This window comes from Camelus ferus, chromosome 20 (genome assembly GCF_009834535.1).
Source record: "Camelus ferus isolate YT-003-E chromosome 20, BCGSAC_Cfer_1.0, whole genome shotgun sequence".
Taxonomy (NCBI): Eukaryota; Metazoa; Chordata; class Mammalia; order Artiodactyla; family Camelidae; genus Camelus; species Camelus ferus.
In genome coordinates, this window is record NC_045715.1 from 4489766 (window position 1) to 4505059 (window position 15294).

A 15294-nucleotide genomic window follows, 5' to 3' on the forward strand; every position below is an offset into this window, starting at 1 on the left:
TCTGATACTCTCAGCTAAAAGGAGTCTCTCCTGACTCTGAATCCTTTCATTAAAACATTTGTACATCTTAGGACATTTCCTAAATTCTGTATCATCTTGCGATGTTTTGTGCGTTTCCTCTACACCCCTCCAATTACAGTCCCTTGAGGGCGACCGCCTTGCCTGTGGGCACGTGTGTGCAGATGAAGCCACACAACACAGGATTCGCGCACAGCCCCATTCCATGTGATTTTAGGGAAACTCCATTCATTCATCTCTATACTGGAGAGCATGGTGCCAGCTCTCGGCACCATGGCGGGGGGGGGGGGGTGAGTGAGATATCTATGCAAAGTCCTGGGCTGTGGTCACTTCCTTCCTTCTGGCACACTGTGGACTCTCACAAAACATCTGTTCGACTGGGACCCTCAGGACTGAGTAAGTCAAAAGGGGTCCAATTTGGGAGCTTACTATAAAATTAGTATTTGTCTGTGATTCATAACTTACCTCTGGGGAAGATTCTGGTAGAAGAGTTCGAACACATTGGAGCAACACAGCACACAGTGGGAAAGAGTGCCCTGCTTCCCCGCTGGCCACCTCATACACCCTGAAATGTTTCTTTTTAAAATGTGGTGCCCCTCCTGTGAGGCCACACCTCACAAATGGACCTATTTGGGCTTGACCATCTCTGTGTTCTCTCTCAACCCTGGCAGACTGGCTCATGACCACCTTAGTGGCTCAAAATCAGGCAAGAAGGTTGGGAGATACAGAAGCATGTGGGTGGACGGCTACAGCCGAGTTTCCTGTTCAGTAAAAATAAACATTCCTATGAGAGAAGCCCCTTTTTACTACTTGCAGCTAAAGACATCCTAACTGACACAAACACAAGAAGCGACCTTACCCGGTGGTTTTATAACCAGAAATTGGGCTGAGGCCCCATTGTTTCAGGAGGCCCCCGGGGAAGGTGAGATGCAGGAGTCCCAGGACGTCGGTGACGTCCCTGGTGTGTGCGCACCAGTCCCTGTTCTAAACTCGGTATGTGCTCCATCTCCCGTGGTCCTCAGAGCGCTCCGCGTGACAGGAAGTCTTACTGAGCCTTTTACAGGAGAGGAAACTAAAGCACCAGGAAGTAAGGTCAGTTCCCAAGATCACGCAGTCGTCGGGGGGAGACGGCAAGATCTGCTCCCAGGAGGGCATGCTCCAGGGCCCACCTGCTCTATCACTACCCCATCGGGCCTCCCTGCAGCAGAAGGTCCCCCCAGATGTCATCATTTGGGGGCCACTCTGGCCTGGAAGGATCCACCGTCTTCCCTTTCAGTCTCATTTCTAGAGGGGAAAGAAAATGAGGACTAAGCATTGAAACGCACAAGGTGCCCCTTCCATGCCTCACACCCACTGGTCAGCTCTGCCCCTTCCTCTCAGTCTGCAGGCTCTGTGCAGCCTGGTTCCTCCCTGCTCAGCCCCGGCCCCGCCAGGCCCAGCCCCGCCAGGCTCGCTGCCCCACCATCCCTGCCCCCTTCTGCACCCGGCCCCCTTGCTTTTCTCCCTGTGCGCAGGCCTGCAGCCCCTCCCTCTTTTAAGCCCACATCACTCGTCTAGATGTTTGTTTCAAGTCAGGGTATTCCAGCCCAGACAGCCTCCAGAGATGACACGGGGAGGCTGAGAGGAAAAATCAAAGCAACTGAGAAGAGTCAGAAAAACTGGTGTGCAAATTCCTTCATCCCTACTCAATAAACAGCCACTTAAAGTCATGCTAACAATGCCTAATTTTTAAAAATCTGTTCCGTTCCATGCGGTTAAGGCTTATAAACACTCAAACATTATAGTTAAGGATGTACTTAATGCTTACTTATTTAGAAAAATAAAAGCTCACACACAGGAGTCGTCGATTTAGAGCATCCAGTCCGAGGAGACCACGTGCCCCTTTCCCGCTGACAAAATGCAGCAGCCGGAGCCCTGCCACAGGCCACCTGCTCTGCTTGGCCCAGGGAGGCGGCGTGACAGGGGCAGCAGCACGCTAGGACCAGGGGCTTCTGCTACTTCGCTTCTTCCAGCGCCCTTCTTGCCTGTCTCGGGGGTGAAGTACTGGCCCTCCACACCAAGTACGAAGCATGCCTCCATGCCGCCCCCAGACACAGGACCTTCCCACTGTACCCTGCAACAGCCTGGTTCGTGGTGTGATCATTCGTTTGCAACTTTAAAAGGAAGACAATTCATTTTATTCATCCTTGGAATCCTCACCCTCTCCCCACTCCGTCCTTCAGAACTCCCAGCCCTGAGGTGGGTTGAAGATGACGCTGGAAGTTAGCTGCACAGATGAGGGCCGGATGGACGGACAGCAGAGGTCAGCACTGGTGAAGGGCTTCTGTCCATCAAGGACGTGGCTGCGCTCACTGCCGCTCTGCGGCCTCCTCGCTGCCTGCCCTGCCGCCATCCCAGCGATAAAGGGACGGGACGGAGGGGTGGAGACAGCCTCATCAGTGACACAGCATCCTTCCTCGGTCATTCCTTTTCTGCACGTAAAGCTTTTCGAAAACTGTCTTCTTGGCTTTTATGTGACAGGAAAGTTTTGCAAGAACCAACTGTGATTCTAAGAAAAGATCCTGCCAAGCAAAGTGAAAGCCCCCCCTTCGCTGCCTGTAGACCGCGGACAGCCGCCCCTGTGCCGCCCCGGGGAGGGGGGAGGGGCCGGGCCGGCACAGGGACCCGGCCTGCTGTGCGCTCTGCCCCATCTGGGGAGAAAAGGGTGACCTGAAGAGGGCAGGGCCGGAGCCCCAAGCCTTGGAGAGGGAGGGAGCAGCCTACCTCTGCCGCTGCTATTTCCTTTGCCCAGACGCCTTCCCAGTCTACCCACAGATATCCAGCTCACCCTTAAGAGAAAACTCACATGCCAATGCCACCTCCTCCAGGAAGTCTTCCATGGATCCCTCCAGCAAGAATTAACCAGGGTTTCCATCATTCTCCCCAGGACCCTTTATTTATAGCCCCATTCTACGTTGTATATTGTTATATTTGTCAGCATGTTAGGCCCTTCCATCGGACAGCAAACCATTGAGGTCAGCAACTGTGTCTTAATCATTTTGTTCCTTCCACCCTGTCCACACATCTTTTCCATCTCCCATCTCTCTCCCTCTCTGTCCCTCTCTCTCTCTCCCTCTTCATTTCTCTGTCTCTGTCTCTCTCTCTCTCTCATACACACACACGGTGCTTGTCCCCAGAACTTTTTGAAAGGGCCTTTGAGTAGCACAGAAGATCTCTCCTCCACGTCCACGAGGAAGCGTGACTAATTCGCTCCAGCACTGAAAGGGGGAAGTGAGACTCCAATTCTATCTGAAATATAAATGTGAGTTTAAGCCTCATCAGTTCCAACCTCTTTTGTGGCATAAGAAAATATTCTTCCCCTTTGGGACAGCTGCATCTTCCAAGTCACCTTTGAAAATAAAACACTTGCATTGTAAAAAACCAGAACAGTTGCACTTTTTTTGGTAACTTACTTTAAGACCGTATTACTTGCTCGCAACCATGTTACCAGGACTCAGCCTCATGATGTTGAAAACCAGAGACGCCGTGGAGAAACATCTTCCCCCCTGACCAACTCACTAGTGTGGAAACCAAGGCCGTGACACATGGGTGACCTGCCTGTGGTCACTCAGCCGGCTGGTGGTCAGGCCAGGACGTGGGCCCAGGCCCCTGGCTCCAACCAGTGCTCTGCTCCCAGATTGGCTGAGAGTTCACTGGACAATGGTTTCTGTTTGGTTTTCTGTTTTAAAAGCAGAAACGAACATTTCATCTCACAGTCACGTCCAGCCTCAAGGTCAGCTGACAGAAGAGGGAAGAGGGGTTGGACCAGGCGAGGCATCGCTTTGCTTCCTACTTGGTGAGCCCCGAGACCCTCGGGGTCAGCGGGAATCGGGGGGTCTTCTCCGGCTTGTCCCCCACCCCCAGGCCTGCAGCATCTGCTGCCCTCAACCCTGTCCTGAAGTTTGGGCAGCTGGGCTGTGCAGAGTTACCACACGTGGGAGTTCCCTGATCTCCAGGGCAGCGAAAGGGAAAGAGGAAGTTTGATGTCTCTAGTCTCGCTCTGCAGGATGACCCTCGCCTGCCTCCTCCCAGCACCTGTGGCAAGGAGATGTGAAGGAAAAAAAAAAGAAAAGACGATAAACTGGACAAAGGCCCTAGGGTGTGGCTGCGGTCCAGGCAGCTCAGTGAGCACGTGGTGGGGACTGGAGGGGCCGGAACACGATGGGGAAGCAGGAGGAGTCAGGGATGGGACGAGAGAAGCATCACCACACAGCTGCCACCACGGACTGGCCAACCGCAGGGCGGGGGAGAGCTGCACGGGGTGTGAATGAATGAAAGACCAGGGAGAGTTACAGCACCGTCTTCCACTCCCCCTGGGCCTGGGTGGCTCTTGCCTCAGTTTACCCATCTGCAAACCACAGAGAGAGGCCAGTGGGTCAGGGTGCATGCGCAGAGGCCAGGAACGGCCCAGGCAGTCAGCCCTGCACACACCACACAGACACAGACGTGACCTGCCAGGTCCCTGGCCCAGGCTAGACCACAAAGCCCCACCCTGCGGCTCACAGCCCTTCCGGCCACCTCGCCCCTCGTCCCCTCCTCCTCCCAGCTCACGGCTCTTCTCGGAGGCAGACTGACTCAACCACAGCCTCATCACCCGACTCCCACGGACATGCTTCTCCCAAGACACACCTGGGATGGGCTGACCTCAGTCTCTCCACCCCGCAAACTGCTCCCTTCTGTAAACCCTTCTCTGCTTGGCCCGGCCCCCTGGGTGCACACCGCTCACCTCCCCAGCCCTCTCCCCGACTCCCCAGCCTGACCCAATGCCACGGCTTCAGCCACATACGCTGGACTCCCTGCACTGCACCCATCTCCTCGGAACAGCCACCCTGCCACCTCCTGGAAGAAATAAGGAAGCCACCCCGGGAGACCGCACCAAGTCCTAAGGGTCACCTGCAAGCTAGTGACAGAGCCAGCATCACTAGCTATGTCCTCAGGTGCCCTTCATATGTGGCCATGAACCCATTCTTGGCTGAGGGGAAATAGTTGCGGTGTATTATTCTTCAATAAAAAGTGTAAAGGACAAAGATTTGAGAGAATCCCAAGGAAGGGGGTTAAGGAGCGATGGGGTGTGGGGAGACTTCTGACCAAGGCATCCTTCCCGGGGGAGGGGCCTGCGCAGAGCAGTCCTTCCGATGAGCAGTGGCGCCTGGAAAACTAGACAGCACCATTGGGGCGGGGGGCCACCTCCCAGGCCCCAGCCGGGGACTCTGGCATCATCTGAAGAGGAGCAGTGGCTCCCAGGAGGTGAGGGGGCCACCGACGGCTGCACACCAGGCCCTTTTTCACGTCCAGGATGCCCAATGGCTGGCCCTGAGGCCTGGAGCTAACCTGGACAAACAGAAGGACTCTGTAAGCTGACAGCCCCGCGGAGCACCAGGAAGGCCTGCGGTCCTGCATGATGGCCGAGCTTCGCAGGCTGCAGCTCCGGGGGAAGCACGTGTGGGGCATCGCTGGGGTTCCAACCGCATGCGATGGAGACTGAGCCAGCTGTCTGCCCACCAGGAACCCAGCCCAGGGGGTGGGATGAACAAGACGTTACCCAGGACGTGCCAGGGCCTTCCCTCTAAGCCGGTCAGGCCCACGTCATCCTCATTTTACAGACACTGAAACCAAGGCTGGGAGAGTCTGTCTTGTGCCAAGACGGCCCAGTAACTGGGGGGCTCAGATCTGAACCCCTTCTCATCACGCTGCCCTCCAGGCACTGAGCGGGCTGCCCTCCGATGATTCGGGATCTGAAGTCCTGCTCACAGGTGACCAAGCCCCTCCCCAATTCTACTGCCTCAGGCCGGTAATCCCGGAAGTGCAGAATCCTTTCCTGGTGCCCCACACGCCCTCCACGTGGCCCAGGGGTGTGTGGATGCTTCTGACCTGAGAGCACCAAGGCCAAGGCGTCCTGCAGTGCTGAGGCACATGGTGGAGGCGGGAAGAAGAGCAGAGGCTGGGCTGGCGGGGAAACTGGGTGGTGCCAGTTCAGGCAGGTCCAGGAAGGCCGGCCAGCCTCAGGGCAGGCGCTGCCAGGTGGGCGGGGACCTTCTCTTCACAGGCCGCTTGGTCATGATGCACATGAGGGAGGCCAAAGCCAGCCCACCCCGATGAAACCTGTCTCTAACAGCCTCCCCCTCCAGGAGACCTCATGGCCTGGGGAAGGGGGATTCTTGATTTGGCCTTCATTTCCAGCAGACCAGACACTCCTTTGCTCTCCCCAGAAGCTCCTTAGACACAAGAAGGAACATTTCAGAGTGAGGGTGGCTACAAAGGATCCAAGTGGAAGCCAGGCTGATAGGTGAAGCCTGACCACACAACCCTAGAAGGGATTTGTCTGACCTCGTCTGAGAGTGTGGGAGGGGAAGGAGGCAGAAGGTAGGTGTGGGCAGGGCATCAGCCTTGCCGGGTTTCAGGGCAGAGGTGGGAGGATGGTGAGGTCAAGGTCAGCAAGAGGTCTGTGCAGCCCTGGCTGGAAAGAACCCACCCTCACACTCATCCTCCCTTGCCACCAAAAAGTCTGTGGTTTCCATGGAAACCAAGAACCCAGTCTGGGAGTTGGGGGAGCCTCTTTTCCCTCTTTCTCTATCAGCATTCACCCCTTTTCTCACTCTCTGCTACTTCCTTGTCCTTCCTCCACATCTGCCTTCCCCTGGGCTTTCTCCCATTCATTTACCCCACCCTCCTTCCTTCCCCCTCCCACATCCCTGCTTGTGTCCCTTTATAATAAGGACACAGAGTGGGGACACTCTGCTGTGCCAGGTCATGGCCCCTCAACCTGTAGCACAAACTGCCAGTCGACCCTCATATTCTGTTCTACCCATCTGCCAATTTTTAGCTCAGCAGACCACCGAGGATAATGATGACGCTTTATATCTAAGTGTGGTGCAAAGACTGAGGGCTGGCCAAAAGGAGGCCAGCCAGGAGGTCGTGTGCAAACTTTCCTTTCCATCTTCCTTGTTAGCAGGGATGTGGACATGATGGCTGGGGCTCATGCAGCTATTCTGGCCTATGAGGTACATCATAGTCAGTTTGCATACCTCCCAGGATTTGCTCAACCATGGTTTCTTTCCTCTATGCTGCTAATGATCCTCTGAGAGGATCACCTGATACAACTACAGTCTTGTAAGCCACAGAGGGTTTCGATGTTATAAAAAGAGTTCCACCTTGTGGCCAAGGTTGTGGTGCCATGACACTTCCCCTGCTTGGCAGGGTGGGGCCCATTGCAACAGATGTTGCTGGTTCCGCATGTTGCTCCAGGCACAACCCAGCAGCACATTGCTTCATGCCTCAGTCACAGGCCTCTCACCTCCTGCCCCAGGGCCTCCCTGACACCACGGGACCTGCTCTCCAGGTCCCTCCATGGGACTGAGGCTGCAGACTGAGATGCTTGGGTTGGATGCTTGTTCACGGGCAACCCAGGTGCCCTGGTTCATGCTGCGGATGCTTCCCCTGCTATCTGGGGATCTGGTTTTCCCATGCAGGAGATACAGATAGTGCCACATGGAAGTATGGGGTCCCGATGCCCTGTGAAGCCAACGTGGACCAATGGGAGACAGGCCCAGGCAGACAGATTCTTCTCCCCTCCTCCTACCACATTTACTGGTCCAAGCCCCAAGAGGCCCTTCCGGAAATCCCCCACAAGATGAGACAACTGGCCACGTTTGTTGAAAGCTGTGGCTGGCAGAGCAACACACCCCTCTGTGTCTCCCTCCCTTCCCCTCGGCCTCACCTCCATTTCTTGGGGATGCACTCACCACTGAAGCACTGATGCACTTGCTTTGCTCAAGCTCTGGTTTCGGGAACCTGGACTGAAACAGGGAGACGCTCAGGGGATGGAAGAGCAGCAAGGGGCAGAGGGGTGGGGCCAGAGCCCTGAGAATTTGGAGCTGTTGCACCCATCCTGGATCGAACGCCCCTCAGCCTTTCATCTGAGAGACAAAACGTCTGTCCTATTTGAGTTACAGCTATTTTGGATGTTCTGTCACCTGCAACCTTATCTGACAGACGCAGCCGCAGGTGAGGGCCGCGTCTGGGCTGCGGTTCCCTGGCCCGTCAGTAAAATACTCCTAGTCCCCTTCCCTCCCATTTCACTTTCACTGCCGTTGCCTTATTTTCATTCACACAACTTCCCTACAAGGCAGGTCAAACAGGTGTGATTACTTCTTTCCCTTCCCCACCCTTTCCTACCCAATTCCTTGCTGAAAGAACAAGGAAATGATATCTCTTGGAAGTTACACGATTTGCCTACAGGCAAGAGCTAATGAGAGAAAAGCGCTGGCCTGCTGGATCCCAGGCCAGGAAACCAGGCTGCATCACTGCATCCCCACCCTCCAGAGGTGGCAGTCTGGGAGTCACCGAATGTCCAGCTCTCCTTACACCATAGACCACCTCTCCTGTCCCCTTACAGTTGGAAGTGGCCTGGGGCCTGGCTGAGGCCAAAGCAATGCACACAGAGGGGACGTGTGTCCAGGTAGGAGGTCTGGAAAGACTGGTGACTCACCTGTCATCTCTTTACATCTGGCCTGGGGACCAGCGACCTGGGGAAGCTGTCTGCCCGGGGTGCCTCCATCCTGGGGTGAGGCTGGTGTGGAGAAGGGCCCTGGCTCACTCACAGTGGATGTGTAGTAAGAAAGAGAAGTAAACCTTTTGGGTTTTAAGCCACTGAGCTTTGGGGATGTCTGTTTACTGAGGGATAACCCAGCCCCAGCTGACTAACACACACATGCGACGGGCAGGTCGCGTCCGGGATTTGGGCTCATTTTGATTTGTTTTTAAAGGGGACACATAGAAGCCAGTTTTATTAAACATCAAAGATCTTCTCAAATTCTGACTAGCCTGAGACCCTGGGGAAGGGCGTGTCTGTTTGGCTGAAGCATTCACAGCCACAGCGAGGGTTCTGAAAAGGCTTCAAGATTAAAGCCAAGGGCACGCTTTCATTTCAGGGCTGGCTGGCGGCGCCAAGTAGAGTTTCCAGGTTTCTGCCAGCACATGGATGTTTCTACCACCCTAAGTGACAGGTAGACACTGGGACGGATCAAAATGGGTTTAAAAACATGTTTTTTAACCTGCAAGGAATTCATAGGTTTACACTTAGGAAGAGACAAGAGACCCAATAAAAGCAACTGCATCTCTCACTGACCTCACTCCACACTGCCCCTTGGGTGGAAAGAGCTGGTAAAAAGGGAAATAAATCCAGTCCCCCTTCAAAACCCTCAGCCCATCTGGAAACAGCACAGCTCCTGGGGAAAGGCTGGGCTGATGCCCTTTTCAGTGGCTCTGGACGCATGTCAGGATGACAAGAGCTGCTCTTCCTCCTCGGGAGGCAGGGAGGCCCCCACCCAAGCCTCCCTTTCTTTGGGAGACTGTGCCAAGATCGGGGCTGCGTTTCCTGTCCAAACCCATGGCCCGGGAGAGTTAAACACTTCAGGAAAGACATGGAATCATCACTCAAAACAGTAAGCTCTTTGCTTAAGAAAAGGAACTTAGGGCTCTTTTGAGCTTGCAGTCTTTGTGAAATAAATCATCATGCACTGCAGCTCTATTTGGAGCTAACGCCGGCCTCGTCCAGAGTGGGCCCCTGGTCGGCACGCCTGCCCCCATGCCCCTGTCTTCTCTGTCTTTGCAAACTTTCAGAGCTACTCCAAGCCCACCTCCTCCAGGCAACTTCGAGCCACTTGCTGGCCATAAACTCTCACTTTATTTCAAGCCACTAACAGAATCCCTAACACTTACTGACATAATTAATAGTCCCACATGTGTCATTTCATCATCCAACTTCATTATAAATTGCACAAGGCAGGAATCAGACCTCATTTACTTTTATTTTCATCCTGTCCTCCCCACAAGGAGTTTTCTGGGGATCAGACAGTCATTCAACAAACACTGCTTCATTTCACATGGAATTTGAACCCAAGGCTGCTTCCTATTCTTAATTTTTCTGGATAGAGTTTGAGGGCCAAAGCCTCTATGACTAGCTCATCACAGGTATTTTATCTGGGTACGGCTCACTGCCAAGCACTGGTTTTCTAAAAATTGTAAACCCATTTCTTTCAGAGTGGGGAGAGTGAAATGACCTGCATGTGTCTGATTCTTTTACACTGAAAATGTTTTGCAAGCTCACCTGAGTGTCCAAGGAAAATGAAAAGACCTTTCCAAGCCGAAAAGCATCAAAACTAAATTTAGAAACGCACTGAAAGAGACTGCTGCACACGAACCCCACTGCCTCTGACTTCATCCCCTGTCGCCCGTCACCTCAACCAGATTACCGCGAGAGGCCCTAATCTGCCTCCTGTCCTGCAGGCTCACTCCCCTGCTACCTACTTGGGAGAGCTGGCCACACTGCTGTCTTCTCTCTAAAATACAAACCTGGTTGGACAAGACCCTTCCTTAAAATCTTTCGATGCTCTCCAAACTCCTTAGCACATCCTATAACCCTGCTACTTCCTCCAAACCCACTTTTCACCATCCCTTCCCCAAGGACCAAGACTTACTACAGTGCTTTGGCAAATGCCTTGGGGTCTAGCCTGGAGGCTTTATACAGTGGGCTCTCCATATAGGTGGCCTTCTGTATTCGCAGTTGGTTGAAAATGCAGATACAGGATCTGCAAATACTGAGGGCTGACAGTATTTTAAAAGACCTTTGCCTGGGAGGCAGCCTCCTCCCTTGAGCCTCCCAGACAGAGTTCAGAGATACCATGGACTAGGGCAGCCTGCTTCCTCATCCATGCCCCTCTTTAGGCAAAAGGACTGGACGCAGCAGAGGGACAGCTCCCAGCCCGTACTCACCGGGCACACATACCCAGTCACCTGCGTCCTGCCCAGTCTGCACCCTTGTCTCCCTCTTCTTGTGGGAGTGGGAGTATTAGGAGGTAAAGAGCAGTTGGCTCACAAGTAAAGTTAATTTCAAAAAGTTAAAAATGCCTGTGGTGAGACCCCACAACACAAGAAATTGTGAGAAAGGGGAAACAACGTTCCAATTACACTCAGCAGACTTACGTCCACGCACGTTTGAGTTACACAACAGGGCTTGGCCAAATGAGCATTTTAAACAGACAGAACTCATTTAAACAGAGCCGGCAGTTCTGGGCACTGGAGGAAAACGGGGCACAAAAAGCGCCGCCCCGCCGCCAGGCCCCTCCCGAGTGGCCACTGCCTGCGTGAAAGGCGTGTCACTGGGAAAACCTAAGGGCATCGCTAAGGTTTCTCCTTTACTCTCAGACTTTAGAACCCTGCATTGGGTGACCGAACCCTCTTTCCAGGAAAATGCAGATTTTTTTCCCTGCACACACGGCATTCCGAGATGAGGCTCCGGAATGGAAGAGGACAGAAGATTTTGGAGGAGCCCCGGCAGGCTGTGGAACTGCATAAACCTTGAGGGCAGCCTTGGGCCACACCCAGGGGTCGCCTTCCTGAGGCAGGGACAGCACAGAGGGTGGGTCACAGCGCAGTTTGGGGCAGGCGACTGGGCTCTTGCTCTGAAGACTCCAACTCCGGTGGCGCCAGGAAGCTGCTGAGAGCTCTCCTCCCAGGGTGCCAGTCAGTCCCAGACTCCCACACTCTTTGAAAAACAACTGTGTTTGGATTTTATCTATGTATTTTCATCGTAACTATGTTCACTGTTTACCAGATTACATTCTACAACAGGCCAGACCTGTGCTTCCTTGTGTCAGGTACAAGGATCACAGGGGCCCACACACGTGTAATTGGGGGATGATCAAGAATATGCCTTTTACAGAACATCCTGGTAGGAGAGGGTCCAGTGTGGCCCCTGCCATGGCCCTCCTCACATCACACAGGGACTTCTACCTACCAGCCCGCAGGCCTCATGAGACAGTGTGCTCACAGCAAGTGTGTCTATGTGGTCCCTGGTACCTCCAGATGCTAGTACAGGGCCTGGGGGAGTAGACACTACGTGCAGAAAGCTGTGGTTGAACAGATGCTAAATATGAAAGAACGCCTAAATCGCTGAGAGAGCAAGTTACGGAGGGTGAAGGGACGAGCCCCGCATCGCAAACCAGAGGATGGGCTCTAAAGGAAATACGTCTGATGGAGGCCCTGATGGTGCTGTGAGAAGGGGGGACACGGGAGCTTGCGTGACACAAAGTGTCTGGTCACACCAAATGTCTTCAGGACAAGAGAAAATCAGAGACCTGCCATAGACCTTTTCCACATGCCTGTGAAGTTCTCAGTTCCAGATATAAGCACAAAAACAGACCACTTCTTTTCCAAGCTGTCTTGCTCCCATGACTGCAAATTGCTTGGTAATCACGGAGGTGTGGGACAGGATGCCTGCAGGAATTCTCCATCTCTTCCTCCACACCTGTGGAATCAGGGACCACTCTACCCTAGGTGCTTCAAACAGAGGGAGCTTAACTCAAGGAGTAGATCACAAATGATTGTAAGGGTTGAGAGAAGGGGGAAGTAAGATTGTCCAGAGATCAATAACGTTAGGAGTCTGCCACCACGCTGGATGACCTCTACTCCCCCCTCCCGGGGTTGCCCCCAGGCTGCCGGCCACCATCACCCTGCAGGAGGTCAGCCTTCCTGGGCTGCTGAGGTCCATTGCTGCCACAGTGTGGAACCCAGGCCACCCGAGCAGGAACCAAAAAAGTCAAACTTTGCTGCCCGGAGGTGCATGGCCTCAGTCTAGCAGTCAGTACTCATTAACACGACTTTCAGGGCCCCCCAGCAGCTCCTGGCAGATCAAGCAACATCTAGGCTGCTTTGATTTCAGTGGGCCCTTCGCAGGTGGAGGGACAGGTGAGGGCAGGGTCTGGTCTGAAGCCCTTTCTTAGAAGGCACCTCCCAGGAAATGAGTCCCTCCCTCTTAACTTATTTCCTCTCCTGGCTCCGTTCCAGCAGGGGTCTCTTTTGAAATAGGAGACGTGCCTGCCCCCACACTCCGGGCGCAGAGGGGACGGGGGAGTGGGGGCGCTGAGCATCGAACCAGCCTGCGGGCTGTGACTGCTGCCGAGGTGTCTCCAGCGTCCAGAAAAAACCTCTTGTCTCCAGGTGAGCCTGGGCTCCAGGGGAGAAGGGAGGGCTGCGGTGCGGGTGCGGACGGGACAACAGCGCAGCTGGGGCTGCACGAGGCGCACCCTCATCCCCAGCATCCGCATCTTCATCTCCTTCCAAACTGGAAACCCACCCGCACGTAGCGCCGGCATTAGGAGGCGACATGGGGCCCAGGCACCAACTTCTCCCTCCGCGACAGTGCCGCTCTGCCTCGTCGCCCGGTAGCCCCGCCGTAGTAAATGCCTGCCGTGTGCGCTTCTGGGCGATCCGTTCTTTATCAGCACCCGTGGACCACGGCTGAACTGTCCCTAAGCTGGTAGTTCATAGATGCTCAGAAGTGAAAAACAAAAACAAACAAACAAACAACCCACCGTTGGAAGACAGAGACCGCCCTTCTACACTAACAGGCATGGGCGGCCTCCTGCGGTGATCCGCAGATCAGAGCTGGGCAGGCCAGGATCAGGAACGTCCCATCATGAGGCCGCCGGCACTTTTTTAATCCCAGAAATCCAGACAGCAGGGCTGGAAATTACTTGAGGAGGGTGTTTGTTTGCATCCTAAAAGCAGAACTCTTGAGGGGGCTGGGAGCCCCTGCCCCAGGGAGTAAATCTGCTTTGAGGGTCACTTAATTGAGGGAAGCCTGGAGGTACCCACGGGGCCTGCAGTCGGGCTGGAATCCAGACGCCACTTCCTGCCTCTGTGACCCAGTCTGAGCCTCCGCTTCCGATTCCATGAAATGGACGTTGTGAGTGTACCTACTGCATAGTTATTACACAATGAATATTAAAAACAGCGCTTAGCAAACATGAAGGAACTCAGTGTACGGGATGAGTATCAGCCCACCTCCTTGAGCCAACAGGTGGGGAAACTGAAACTCCAGGAACTGGGGCTGCTGCTGTTCAGAGTTCAGCCCAGAACCCAGATCTCCTGGCTCACGGTCCAGGGGATTTGGAATTTTTTTCTTTAATGGTTATCGTTACTACACATCAATCAAAAGACGCCTGGGTGGCATTACCCATTGTTTTAATTAGAGCAGGAGTTGTGACGGAAGACCCAGATCCTGGGCTGCTCAGGCCGCCTACGAATGCACTGCCAGCCCCAGAAGGCTGGACATCCCTGGAGCAGAGGCCGTGTGGCCACAGTGCAGACCCAGCCCTGCGTCCTCTGCCAGGAAAAAGCAAGCGTTCCACACGGAGCTCATGGTGTTCCAGGACAGCCCTGCTGGGTAACATGAGACTAGAAAAGCCAAGAGATTTGCCCAAGACCCCGTGATGGATGAGAAGTGAGGTTGGGACTTCACCCTGGTCTCCTGACTCCAAGCCCAGTGTTCTTTCTTCCCCTGGACCACATACCTTGGCCTCATGTGCTATGACCCCTCGGGAAGAAGGAAACGTGGGAGATGTGGGGAGAAAGTCCCAGAGCAATGTGGACTCTTCTACAATCAGGGACGGAACGTGTTGGGTTGAGGGTCCCTTGGGTTTGCATAGACTAGTTTAAGAGGACCAAGTGATGTAAACATTAGAAGCACGCTAGCAGACAGTCCAAATGTGGGCTTACCCCACTACTCGAGGACAGTTTCACTGGGGCAGAAAGAATTTTAAAAAGGGAAGAGTAGGGAATCATGCTTGTTGTACTAACCCGCTCCAGAAGTCCTGATCAGTGGGATGATTCACTTACCCACATAAAAAGGGGAAGACTAACATCTAAGGAAATTTGGAATATTGAAAAACATTTTATGTACTTGGAAAGAATTATCAATAATCGAGTTCTCCACATCTCCTTGGTTCCAGACAACAAAAGAACAAAGGTGAGATTCCATTTGCTGCTAGCTCAGAAGATGGTTCTCTCCCTCCTTCCCGCTTTCCTTCTTTCCTCCCTTCTGACGGTCACTAATCAATTGTTTATTCATTCAACAAGCACTGCACATCCCCACCGACGCTGGGGTTCAGTGGAGGAGGCAAGAGAGACCTCTGTTCTCAAGTGGCATCTTTCTTCCATCATAGTCGTATCTTTGTTTTGTGCCCTTTACACAATGACCACTGAAAAAAGTAAAGTCATTTCATAATACCTACAATTTTTCTCTCCAGGAGTATTTCCAATTTCACAGGCATTTCTTCATAAATATAAATCCCCATTTTCCTCCAGGAAAACTGAGGCACAACTGAATCAACTAGAAATAAAGTGGTATAATTCCTGTCAGCAGGTTGGTGGCAGAAATAATCATTATAATGATAA

General features: G+C 53.6%; 1 long non-coding RNA gene across 2 annotated transcripts; it reads right to left on the reverse strand.

The window, feature by feature from the left end:
• Positions 1 to 843: 843 nt before the first annotated feature.
• On the reverse strand, positions 844 to 8682 carry LOC116658178. 2 transcript variants are annotated; one of them, XR_004313386.1, is made up of 3 exons: positions 8546 to 8682; positions 7800 to 7848; positions 844 to 7569 (listed from the first exon to the last, which is right to left on the reverse strand). It is a non-coding gene; the product is annotated as an uncharacterized LOC116658178 (long non-coding RNA). The 2 variants fall into 2 exon arrangements; XR_004313385.1 differs by having other exon boundaries at positions 844 to 5388; positions 5929 to 7848.
• Positions 8683 to 15294: the final 6612 nt, after the last annotated feature.